Below are 11,166 nucleotides of genomic sequence, written 5' to 3'. Positions count from 1 at the left end.
TTGACCCAGCCATCCCATTACTGGGTATATATCCCAAAGGATTATAAATCATGCTGCTATAAACACACATGCACATGTATGTTTATTGCGGCACTATTCACAATAGCAAAGACTTGGAACCAGCCCAAGTGTCCATCAATGATAGACTGGATTAAGAAAAGGTGGCACATATACACCATGGAATACTATGCAGCCATAAAAAAGGATGAGTTCATGTCCTTTGTAGGGATGTGGATGAACCTGGAAATCATCATTCTCAGCAAACTATCTCCAGGACAGAAAACCAAACACTGCATGTTCTCACTCATAGATGGGAACTGAACAATGAGAACACTTGGACACAGGGTGGGGAACATCACACATTGGGGCCTGTTGTGGGGTAGGGAGAAGTGGGAGGGATAGCATTAGGAGATATACCTAATGTAATGTAACAAACCTGCATGTTGTGCACATGTACCATAGAACTTAAAGTATAATAAAATAAAATAAAATAAAAAAGAAAGAGCACACAGGTGAGATTGTATAAGAATTTTTAAAAATAGTAATTTAGGTGGGATAGGCAGCTAGCCTTGCTAGGTACTGAAACATATTACAAAATCATAGCAGTTAAAACAGAGTATCCTGGGCCAGGTGCAGTGGCTTCAGCACTTTGGGAGAGCGAGGTGGGCAGATCACTTGAGGTCAGGGGTTCGAGACCAGCCTGGCCAACATGGTAAAACCCCGTCTCTACTAAAAATTAAAAAATTAGCCAGGCATGGTGGACATGTATGTAGTCCCAGCTACTCAGGAGGCCGAGGCAGGAGAATTGCTTGAACCTGGGAGGTGGAGGCTTCAGTAAGCCGAGACTGTGCCGCTGCACTGCAGCCTGGGCAACAGTGAGACTCCATCTCATAAAAGCAAACAAACAAACAAAACCCCAAAAACAGAGTATCTCTAGCGAAGAATGGACAGACAGGTTAATGAAAGAGTGACCAGAATTAGACCTGAAGGTATGTGGAACTTTAATATGTGATAAAAGATTTATGCACTTTAGTTATTTAGAAATAAAGGAACACTCGTGGCCTCTTCCTCACACATGCTTGAAAAATATTGCAAATAAATCAAGTAGTTAAATTAACTTAAGGGTGAAAAATGAACCCATAAAAAAACCACTCTAAAAGTATATAAAAATGGCTACTAAGTCTCTAGATCAGACAGGAGACCTTCTAAGTTTAAAATAAGAGAAGAAGAAAAAGAAGAAAAGATAAATAGATGTGGCTACATAAAACTTTAAATTTCAGGGCTTTATAAAAAATGGCCAAAATTGCAAGGCATCAAACCTGAATGCGGGAGGTACTAAAAATTCCTTGACCAGAGGAGTCCTTTGACACAGGTTTTTTTTTTCTTTTCTTTTGTGGTGGTGTTAAGGATAAGAAAGGAACAAGACAAGCAAGCAAGGTGAGGCTTGCCCTAGGTCAACCTTTAGTGTTCATGGAGAAGAAGCTGTAAATTGTGAGGACTAGGAGGTGGTTGGCAGGGAAGAGGTAGCCTGTGGCTGAGCTGGGAAAAGTTGCAGCAGAACCACTGCCCTTACGAGAGGTGAGTGTAAGTCACTTGGGGTGACCTAAGACACAACTTTTGCTTTCCTATTATTCTTTTTTTTTTTTGAGATGGAGTTCCACTCTTGTTGCCCAGGCTGGAGTGCAATGGCACGATCTCACCTCACTGCAACCTCCACCTCCCGGGTTCAAGTGATTTTCCTGCCTCAGCCTCCAGAGTAGCTGGGACTACAGGTGCACGCCACCATGCCCGGCTAATTTTTGTATTTTTAGTAGAGATGGGGTTTCACCATGCTGGCCAGGCTGGTCTTGAACTCCTGACTTCAGTTGATCTCCCCACCTTGGCCTCCCAAAGCGCTGGGATTACAGGCATGAGCCACCACGCCCAGTCCCATTATTCTTCTTAGACAAAACAGATCCTTTCAAAGGAATGGAAGGAATGATAAACTTGGGTTACAAAATATATTTGTTAAAAAATTGGGATCTCATGCCTGTAATCCCAGCGCTTTGGGAAGGGAGAGAATCTCTTGAGTTCAGGAGTTTGACGCCAGCCTGGGCGAAACAGGGAGACCTTGTCTCTACAAAAAATTTTTTTAAAAATTGGGATCATCCTGAACATCTATTGTTTGTCCTGCCTTTTCAAATGACTTGAATGTTTTTCTATATCACAAAATATAATTTTCTTTTTTTATTTTTTAATTTTTTTTTATTATACTTTAAGTTCTAGGGTACATGTGCACAACGTGCAGGTTTGTTACATATGTATACATGTGCCATGTTGGTGTGCTGTACCCATTAACTCGTCATTTACATTAGGTATATCTCCTAATGCTATCTCTCCCCTCTTCCCCCTCCCCACAATAGGCCCCGGTGTGTGATGTTCCCCTTCCTGTGTCCAAGTGATCTCATTGTTCAATTCCCACCTATCAGTGAGAACGTGCGGTGTTTGGTTTTCTGTTCTTGCGATAGTTTGCTGAGAATGATGGTTTCCAGCTGCATCCATGCCCCTACAAAGGACACGAACTCATCCTTTTTTATGGCTGACAAAATATAATTTTCAAATGTGATTTCTTTCCAATGTGATTTGTATGTGGATGCATAATGTTTCATTACATGAATGTCACTATGATTTATGTGAGCAATGTTTATGCCTAGAAATGAGACTTGTCGGCAATGTGCATGTAGATGGAGCAAAACGTCTGACTACTTTGGAGAATGGTGTCAGAGCCCAAATGACTTGGACATCTCCAGTCTGAGCCGATTGGCTCAGTGTTAGTCATAACTGGAAAAGGGAGATGGGGAGAATGCCTCACAGACTCATGAATGTGTTTGTATGATGCAATTAACGGAGTAAATTATCAAATCCAGACCTATAAAAGCTCAACTATTTTGTATAATTTGAGCTTGTAGAAAACTTCCTTAATATTCCACTGTTGGCACACACATATCTGTTAACTGGCTGAGGTTTGGCAAAGGCAAATCAGTGTTAAGAGTTGAAGTAGCAGCCCTTTCTCAGATTCACACATTCCTTTTCACTTATTGGAAGCAAGATATTATCTGACTCCTAGTCTTGCTTACTTGGCAGACACCTTTCAGTAAATATGAATACATTACATCTCAGCCTTAAACACAAAGGCCTTACTGTCTTCCTTATCCATGACAAAAATCACAGCCGTAAAATAGGAGAATGAATTCTGGTATTCAACCGAAGACAAAGTTTGACTGAGTTGCTTTCCCACCCTGGAAAACTTCCTCTCAGAATAATTTCATGATGGATGATTCTGTGAGGAATGAAACAATGCTGTATCATTGCTATAAATGCTGTAATGTCTGCATGCCAAACTGCTTTCAATGAGTGTTTTCTCTGGAAACTGGAAATTGTGACACAGTCCAGGCATTAGCATACCCCTTTCTTCAGTAATAAAAAGAAAGAATACTGAGCGGAACTCAGGTGTGATAGAGATTTAAGGTATTTCCAAGTGATGCTTGCCTGACACTCTGTTAAATAAAATTAAAAAGAAAAAAAAAAAGCAAAAAAGATCTCTCTAAGTGGTATGGCATGATTTCCCAGATACAGCAAAAGAAGCTACCGTTATAACCTGCCTTTTCCTCCATCTTGTCTAGTGCATCTAGACACATAAACTCGTAATTTCCTTTTAACTTAATAAAAATTTATAAAATATGATACAGGACTTAAGAGGGGGAATGCTTTAGGTTGATGGAATTGTCAGAAGGTCTTTGTGTTGGGGATGACATTTGAACTAGGTCTTGCTAAACTGAGGAGTAAAGGAAGATATTCCATTTATAGTGAAGAGCAGATGCAAAGTCAAAAAACAAACAAAACATAAATAAGTTGATAAGGCAAGGTGAGAAGTTCAGTATGGCTGAGAAAAACAATATGTAAGACAAAAGGTCAGAGATAAAGTTGAGTATGGCCAAGCAAAGCAGATAGGGTAGAAAGGATCTGGACTTCATCTTTCCATGATGGAGGCCAACAAAGAACTTTTAAGCAGGAGCACAATATGATCAGATTGACATTATGTCGAGGTCACCTGCTGGAGTTACTGATAACTGGAAGGTATTTGTTATTGGTCCCAGTAAATGAAGACAAAAGCAGTGGTAATTGAATTAAAGACTCAGTCCTGGAGAAATGTCTGTATTAGAATTATACGGGTAGGATATAAAAGAATAGACCACTGCTGTTTAATTCCATTGGAATGTGGGTATGAGCCAGGTGAAAGTATGAGTGTGTGTCAGGTGGAGGTAGAAGACTTGGCCTCTACTCTCAGAGAATAAACAGACACAGAGTTTGCTACATATCTCTGTCCTATTAGATGGGGCCTGTGCTCTTGAGAAAGTGGTGTATATATCAGTCCATTCAGGAAAATCCTCTGTGACCTCCCTAACATCTGAGCAATTGAAATTACAGGAAGAGTGCTTCCTCTTAGGAAGCCCACTTTATTAAATGTGTCCTCTGGATGCTACCTTTGTATTGAGAATTAGTGCTTTTTAGTGCATTTATTTTGTCATCTTAGATTTTCACGCTGTTCTGCAAGTTATCTTAACAAAGGGCTCTCTGTACATTGAGGGATGATGTTATGAGTAGTCAGGGGTGAGGTACTCGGGATTTATATAACTATAAGCCTTATGACAGTGTCTTCTGAGGTTAGTGGAAGCCCTTCGATGAAGACCTTTCAGGGGTTGATCACAACCAGTAAGAGCCTGGTTCTCCAATTATGATGGTATTTCTGATTTACTTTTCAGCCTATCCAAGCAAATGTTCGGGTCAATTATGGTTTCTCAGAAAGAGGCAGGAAGTGCATAGAGCAGTCAGTTGGCCAGATAATCCAGACGTACCACTTCCCTTTGTCAACTTATCACTGAGTCTGGCTTCCTCCTTGATTGGGTAAACATCCTTTTCTTATCCCTGTTTTTTTCCCCCAAATCAGCACTTTCCTAATGGTTTCCTGTTTCTGAGCAAAATCTTCCATAAATCAAACATGAAATCAAGCAGAAGAAATTAGTAAGGCCAGCCATGGAGAGAGAATTTGAAGTTTTACAATTTGTCTGGGATATGGAAAGTTCAAGAATTAGATGGGGGTGCCATATCCAGGGCACACACCCTGCTATCCCTTCCTTCTGCACAGGGCTGTGTGTCATGACAGGAGACACTGATAGGCAAAAAGCTCTCCATGAAAGTTAACTAAGATTAGAAATAAACATTTCTCATTTAGGAGTGTCAGATTGCTTCTAATTAGTCTAGTGCTTATATACAAGGTTGCAGGATAAAAATGCTTCAAAGTGAATACATTTCTACTACCTCCTTTATATGACTGGTAATTTTTTTTCTTGAGCCACTGACAATTTTATCAGGGGAAGAGTTTTCTTCTAGTGATCATAAATTTGATAGCTGTCTTAGTCCATTTTATGCTACTATAGTAGAATACCTGAGACCGAGTAATTTATAAAGAACAGTCCAAGATCACGGTGCTGGCATTTGGTGAGGGTCTGTTTTCTGCCTCCAAGATGGCGCCTTGCATGCTGCATCCTTCAGATGGGAGAAACGCGGTGCCTGCCCTCACGTGGCAGAAGAGCAGAAGACAGGAAACCTGCTCCAACAAGCTTTTCATAATAATGGCGTTCATGAATTCATTAGGGAAGAGCCCTCATGACTTAAATACCTTCCAAAAGACCCTACCTCCCCACGCTGTTGCATTGGGGATTGAGTTTCCAATACATAAATTTGGGGGTATACATTCAGACCATAACAATAGCTTATTTTTTGATATGCCAAATGTCTTTTTCAAAAAATGTTTTTGTTACATTGTTCATATTATTTGCTAAACACAGTGACACATGCCACCCTCAGCTACTTGGGAGGTTGATGTGGGAAGATCTTTTGAGCCCAGGAGTTTGAGGCTGTAGTGAGTTATGATCACACCACTGCACCTCAGCCTGGGTGACAGAGTGAGACTCTTGTCTGTAAAATAAAATAAACAAAAACATTGTTTACATTATGTATCATAAACTGGTGTCTTCGTAGGAGAACTGATGATGAAAACTGTGTTAGTTTATGTAAATGTTAAACAGTAAGTTTACTAATCTTTTCTTAAGACTGCAATGTATTAAAATCTGTAAAACTAAATTTTTCACGGGGTTAAGATGAACACTTTACTTGGACCCTTTTCTATAACAATAGAAATAAAAGTGATTCTGTCAGTTTTGATTATTAAACACATTGAACAAAACCTTTGTTTTGTTTAAATTGGTTTTGACTAAAGAAAAAAAAATTTTAAAACAGTTTTGATGGTCTCCCAAATCATCCATTTCTCCTTTTCTTTCTTTTCTGGGCCAGTTATTGGGTTGGTTGATGGAGATCAAAAGATGAGTTTGAAAGTGAGACACAGTTCATGGACAGAAAAACTCATTAGTATAAATAGGTCATTTCCACCCTTCCAAGTTAATCCATACGATCAATACAATTTTAATTAAATCCCGACAAAGTTTTCATGGAATTTTCCAGGCTGATTCTAACATTTTTAGGAAGGATGAGAGGGCTGAGAAAAGCCAAATTTTTCTAAATAAAGAACATGGATAGAGAGTTTGTCCTTCTGGATAATAAGACTTATTACAAAGCCATAGTAATTAAAACAATGAAGCTTAGTTCATGGACAAAAAAATAAATAGAACCAGACATGAATCGGTGAATATGTGAGACTTTTATTTCACATGTTCATGCAAAATAATTCATAATGAAGGTTGCTTAAAAGATCAGTGGGAAAATTATAGATAATTTAATTACTGATGCTGGGATCATTGACTCTATAGATTTTTCAAACCATGAAGTTGAATTCCTTTCTTGCTCCATACAAAGAAGTTAATTCCAAGAAAGTTAAATACTTAAATATTAAATAAAAACTTTAACATTTTACTTATTTATATTTTAGAGATAGAGTCTTGCTCTGTTGCCTAGGCTGGAGTACAGTGGCACAATTGTAGCTCACTACAGCCTCAAATCCTGGGCACAAGGGATCCTCCAGCCTCAGCTTCCCAACTGGCTGGGACTACAGGTACATGCCACCAGGTTTGGCTAAAACTTTAAAAGAAAATATGAAGGTAAGAAAATATTTTATAAACATGACTCAAAAGATATAAACAATAGAGGAAAATATAGTAACATTAAAAACTTCTGTTGGCCGGGCGCGGTGGCTCAACCCTGTAATCCCAGCACTTTGGGAGGCCAAGGCGGGCGGATCATGAGGTCAGGAGATCAAGACCATCCTAGCTAACACGATGAAACCCCGTCTCTACCAAAAAACACAAAAAATTAGCCGGGCGAGGCGGCGGGCGCCTGTAGTCCCAGCTACTCGGGAGGCTGAGGCAGGAGAATGGCGAGAACCCGGGAGGCGGAGCTTGCAGTGAGCTGAGATCCGGCCACTGCACTCCAGCCTGGGCGACAGAGCGAGACTCTGTCTCAAAAAACAAACAAACAAACAAACAAAAAAAACCAAAAAAACTTCTGTTAATCAGAAAATAATCTTCAAGAAAGTGAAAGAGACAAGCCGCGAATTGGAGGAAAGTTATTTGCACCACATATCACTGGTAAAAAATTAGCATTCAGAAAACATGAAGGAATAAAAACCAGTCATAAAAAATTAAATAAAAGTATCAAAAGATGCATGATTGGTCATTAAGGTACAAAAAGATGGCTATTCTTATAAGTAATTTAGGAAATTAAAACTAAAACCACAATAAGATACCATCTAAAAAGTTTAATTTATAGTAACATCAAACTAAAGAATCTACATTGAAAACTATAAAACATGCTGATATTTTAAAAAATCAAAGTAAATGAAAATATATCATGTTTATGGACTGAAAGTTTCAATATTACTAAGAAATCAATTCTCCCCAAATTGATCTGTACATTCAATTTAATCCCTGTCCAAATGCCACCAGTCTTTTTTGGTAGGATTTCACGAGCTCATTCTAAAATTTACTTGGAAATGCAAAAGACCTAGAACAACCAAAACAATTTTGGGGAAAAAAAAGAATCAAATTGGGAGACTTACGGGACAGAAATCAAGAGTGCATGGTATTGGCAGAGAATAGCCATATAGATCAATAGATAAGAATAGAGAACCCAGAATTAGACCTACACATTAGAACACTAATAACTCAATAATAAAAAGACGAATAACCATACTTTTAAAAAGAGAAACATGAACAAAGATATATGAATGTCCAATGAGTTAATAAAAATATGTTCAAAATAATGAATCATTAGGAAAATGTAAATTAAAATCATGAATAACCCTTCATAAGCACTAGAATGACTAAAATTAAAAAGTCTGACTATGCCAAGTATTGGTGAAAATGTGAAGCCACTGGAACTCTGTTACTTTATTGTTAGAAATGTAAAATAGCCAACCACTATAGAAAAGCAGTTTGATAGTTCCTTATAAAGTTATATATTTACCACCCAACCCGGAGAAATGAAAACATCCGTCTGTAAAAAAGTTGTACATGAATATTCATATTGGGTTTATTCACCACTCGTAATGGCCTCTAAAAACAACCCAAATCTCCATCTACAGCCAAATAGTAAACAAACTGTTGTGTATTCACCCACTCAGCAATTAAAAGGACCACATTTCTGATATTTGAAATAGTATAGTATAGAGTAATCAAAAAAATGTTATACTGGGTGAAAGAAAGCTGAATTCAGAATTGTAAATACTGTATGATTCCCTTTATATATATAGGTGTAGATTGTGCAGAATAAATGTAGGATGTTAGAAATAAGATCAGTGGTTGCCACATAAGGTGGTGGTGATGGTGAGGAGGAACTGGCTGTAAAAGAACATGAAGGAAATCTATCTATCTATCTATCTATCTATCTATCTATCTATCTATCTATCTATATTTTTTTGAGACAGGTTCTTGCTCTGTGGCCCAGGCTGGAGTGCAGTGGTGCCATCTTGGCTCACTGCAACCTCTGCCTCCTGGGTTCAACCAAGTCTCCTGCCTCAGCCTCCCAAGTAGCTTGGATTACAGGCATGCACCACTACGCCCCGCTAATTTTTTTGTATTTTTAGTAGAGACGGGTTTTCATCATATTGGCCAGGCTGTTCTTGAACTTCTGACCTTGTGATCCACCTACCTTGGCCTCCCAAAGTGCTGGGATTACAGGCATGAGCCACTGTGCCTGGCCGGAAATCTATCTATGTATCTATCTATGTATCTATGTATCTATCTATCTATCTAGTTTTTTGAGAGGGAGTCTTGTTCTGTCACCCAGGCTGGAGTGCAGTGGCACGATCTGGCTCACTGCAACCTCTGCCTCCCAGGTTCAAGTTTCTCCTGCCTCTGCCTTCCAAGCTGGAACTACAGGCACGTGGTACCATGCCCAGCTACTTTTTGTATATTTAGTAGAAACAGGGGTTTCACCATGTTGGCCAGGACGGTCTCCATCTTTTGACCTCGTGTTCCGCCTGCCTCAGCCTCCCAAAGTGCTGGGATTACGGGCGGAAATCTTTATTTTGATGCAGTGATGGTTACATGGGAATTTCCACTTTTCAAAGCTTACTGCCTCATATGCTTAAAACACGTGTATTTTATTGTATGTAAATTATACTTCAGTAAAGTCGATTAAAAACACAATGAGGAACACAGCAACGTGAGTGTATTTAATGCCACTGGAGACTTGAGTGGTTAAAATGCTAAATTGTATGTTATGTATGTTTAACCACAATAAAAAAAAATGAGATACATTTTTCTTTTTCTTTTCTTTTTTTTTTTGAGACAGAGTCTGGCTCCGTCGGCCAGGCTGGAGTGCAGTGGTGCAATCTTGGCTCACTGCAACCTCTGCCTCCTGGGTTCAAGTGATTCTCCTGCCTCAGCCTCCTGAGTAGCTGGGATTACAGGCACAGACCGCCATGCCTGCCTAATTTTTGTATTTTAGTAGAGACAGGGTTTCACCATGTTGGCCAGGCAGGTCTCCAACTCCTGACCTCAGGTGATCCACCTGCGTTGGCCTACCAAAGTGCTAGGATTACAGGCATGAGTCACCATGCCCAGCCTGATATACATTTTAAAAATTATTATATGTAATTAAAAATTTGAAAGAGATATAAAAATAGAACCATATAATTATTCTCTTTATATCCATTCTGCATTATCTAGATTTAACCATTATTAAGCAAATATAGTAAAATTTTTACAATGTACAATTTTAACAATATACACATACACTGGAATAAACTATTAAATTTATAATTATATTTATTCTAATTATTAAGTTTATCAATATCTATTACATTTTTATACCTGCATAAATTAACAATAATTCATTAATATTATCTTTTATCTGCCCAATGCTCCAACTTTCCCAGTCTCCAAATTTCTCTTCTATCTCAATTAGGATTCAATCAAGAAGTATGTTTTGTTTTGTCCTTTTAGTCTCATTTAATCTAACACAGTTACCTTCCTCCCTTATGATATTGATTTTCTAAAGTCAACACACCAGATGTGGAAAGTCCCGTATTCTGGCTTTGTCTGTTTCCTCATAGTAACATTCACCTTGTTACTTGATTCCCTTTACCTTCTTGTAAAGTGGAAGCTTCTGGAGCTTGATTGATTCAGGTTATAATTTCTGACAAGAATTATTCTATAGGTAAATCCATGATAATTAATGTTGCATTACATCAGGAGACCCATCATGCCAGATAGTCTTATTGTTAGTGATGCCAAATGTAGTCACTCAGCTAAGGTGGTGACAGACAGATCTCTCCATTGTAGTGGTACATTTTTCTTTTTGCAATTTACAAGCAACAGTTTTGGCATCCACCAATGATCACTTGTTCCTTTTAAACCTACTAGATTGGCAAAATTTTTTTAAAAATCTGATAATACCAAGGGTTAACGTAAGTGCAAAGTCATTATTAATTGCTGGTAGGAGTGTAAGTTGATCCATTGGATTTTGCATGGATAGATAGATCCAATGGATTTCCACTTTGGAAATCCATTTCATATTATCTGGTAGAACTGAAGAGGCTTATAGTTTACAATCCATTCTCTCTTCCACCATTTTAAGAGAAAATCCCATGCAGGTGTACAAGGAGACACA

This window comes from Macaca mulatta, chromosome 2, assembly GCF_049350105.2.
Source record: "Macaca mulatta isolate MMU2019108-1 chromosome 2, T2T-MMU8v2.0, whole genome shotgun sequence".
NCBI lineage: Eukaryota > Metazoa > Chordata > Mammalia > Primates > Cercopithecidae > Macaca > Macaca mulatta.
This window is presented reverse-complemented; position numbering follows the sequence as displayed.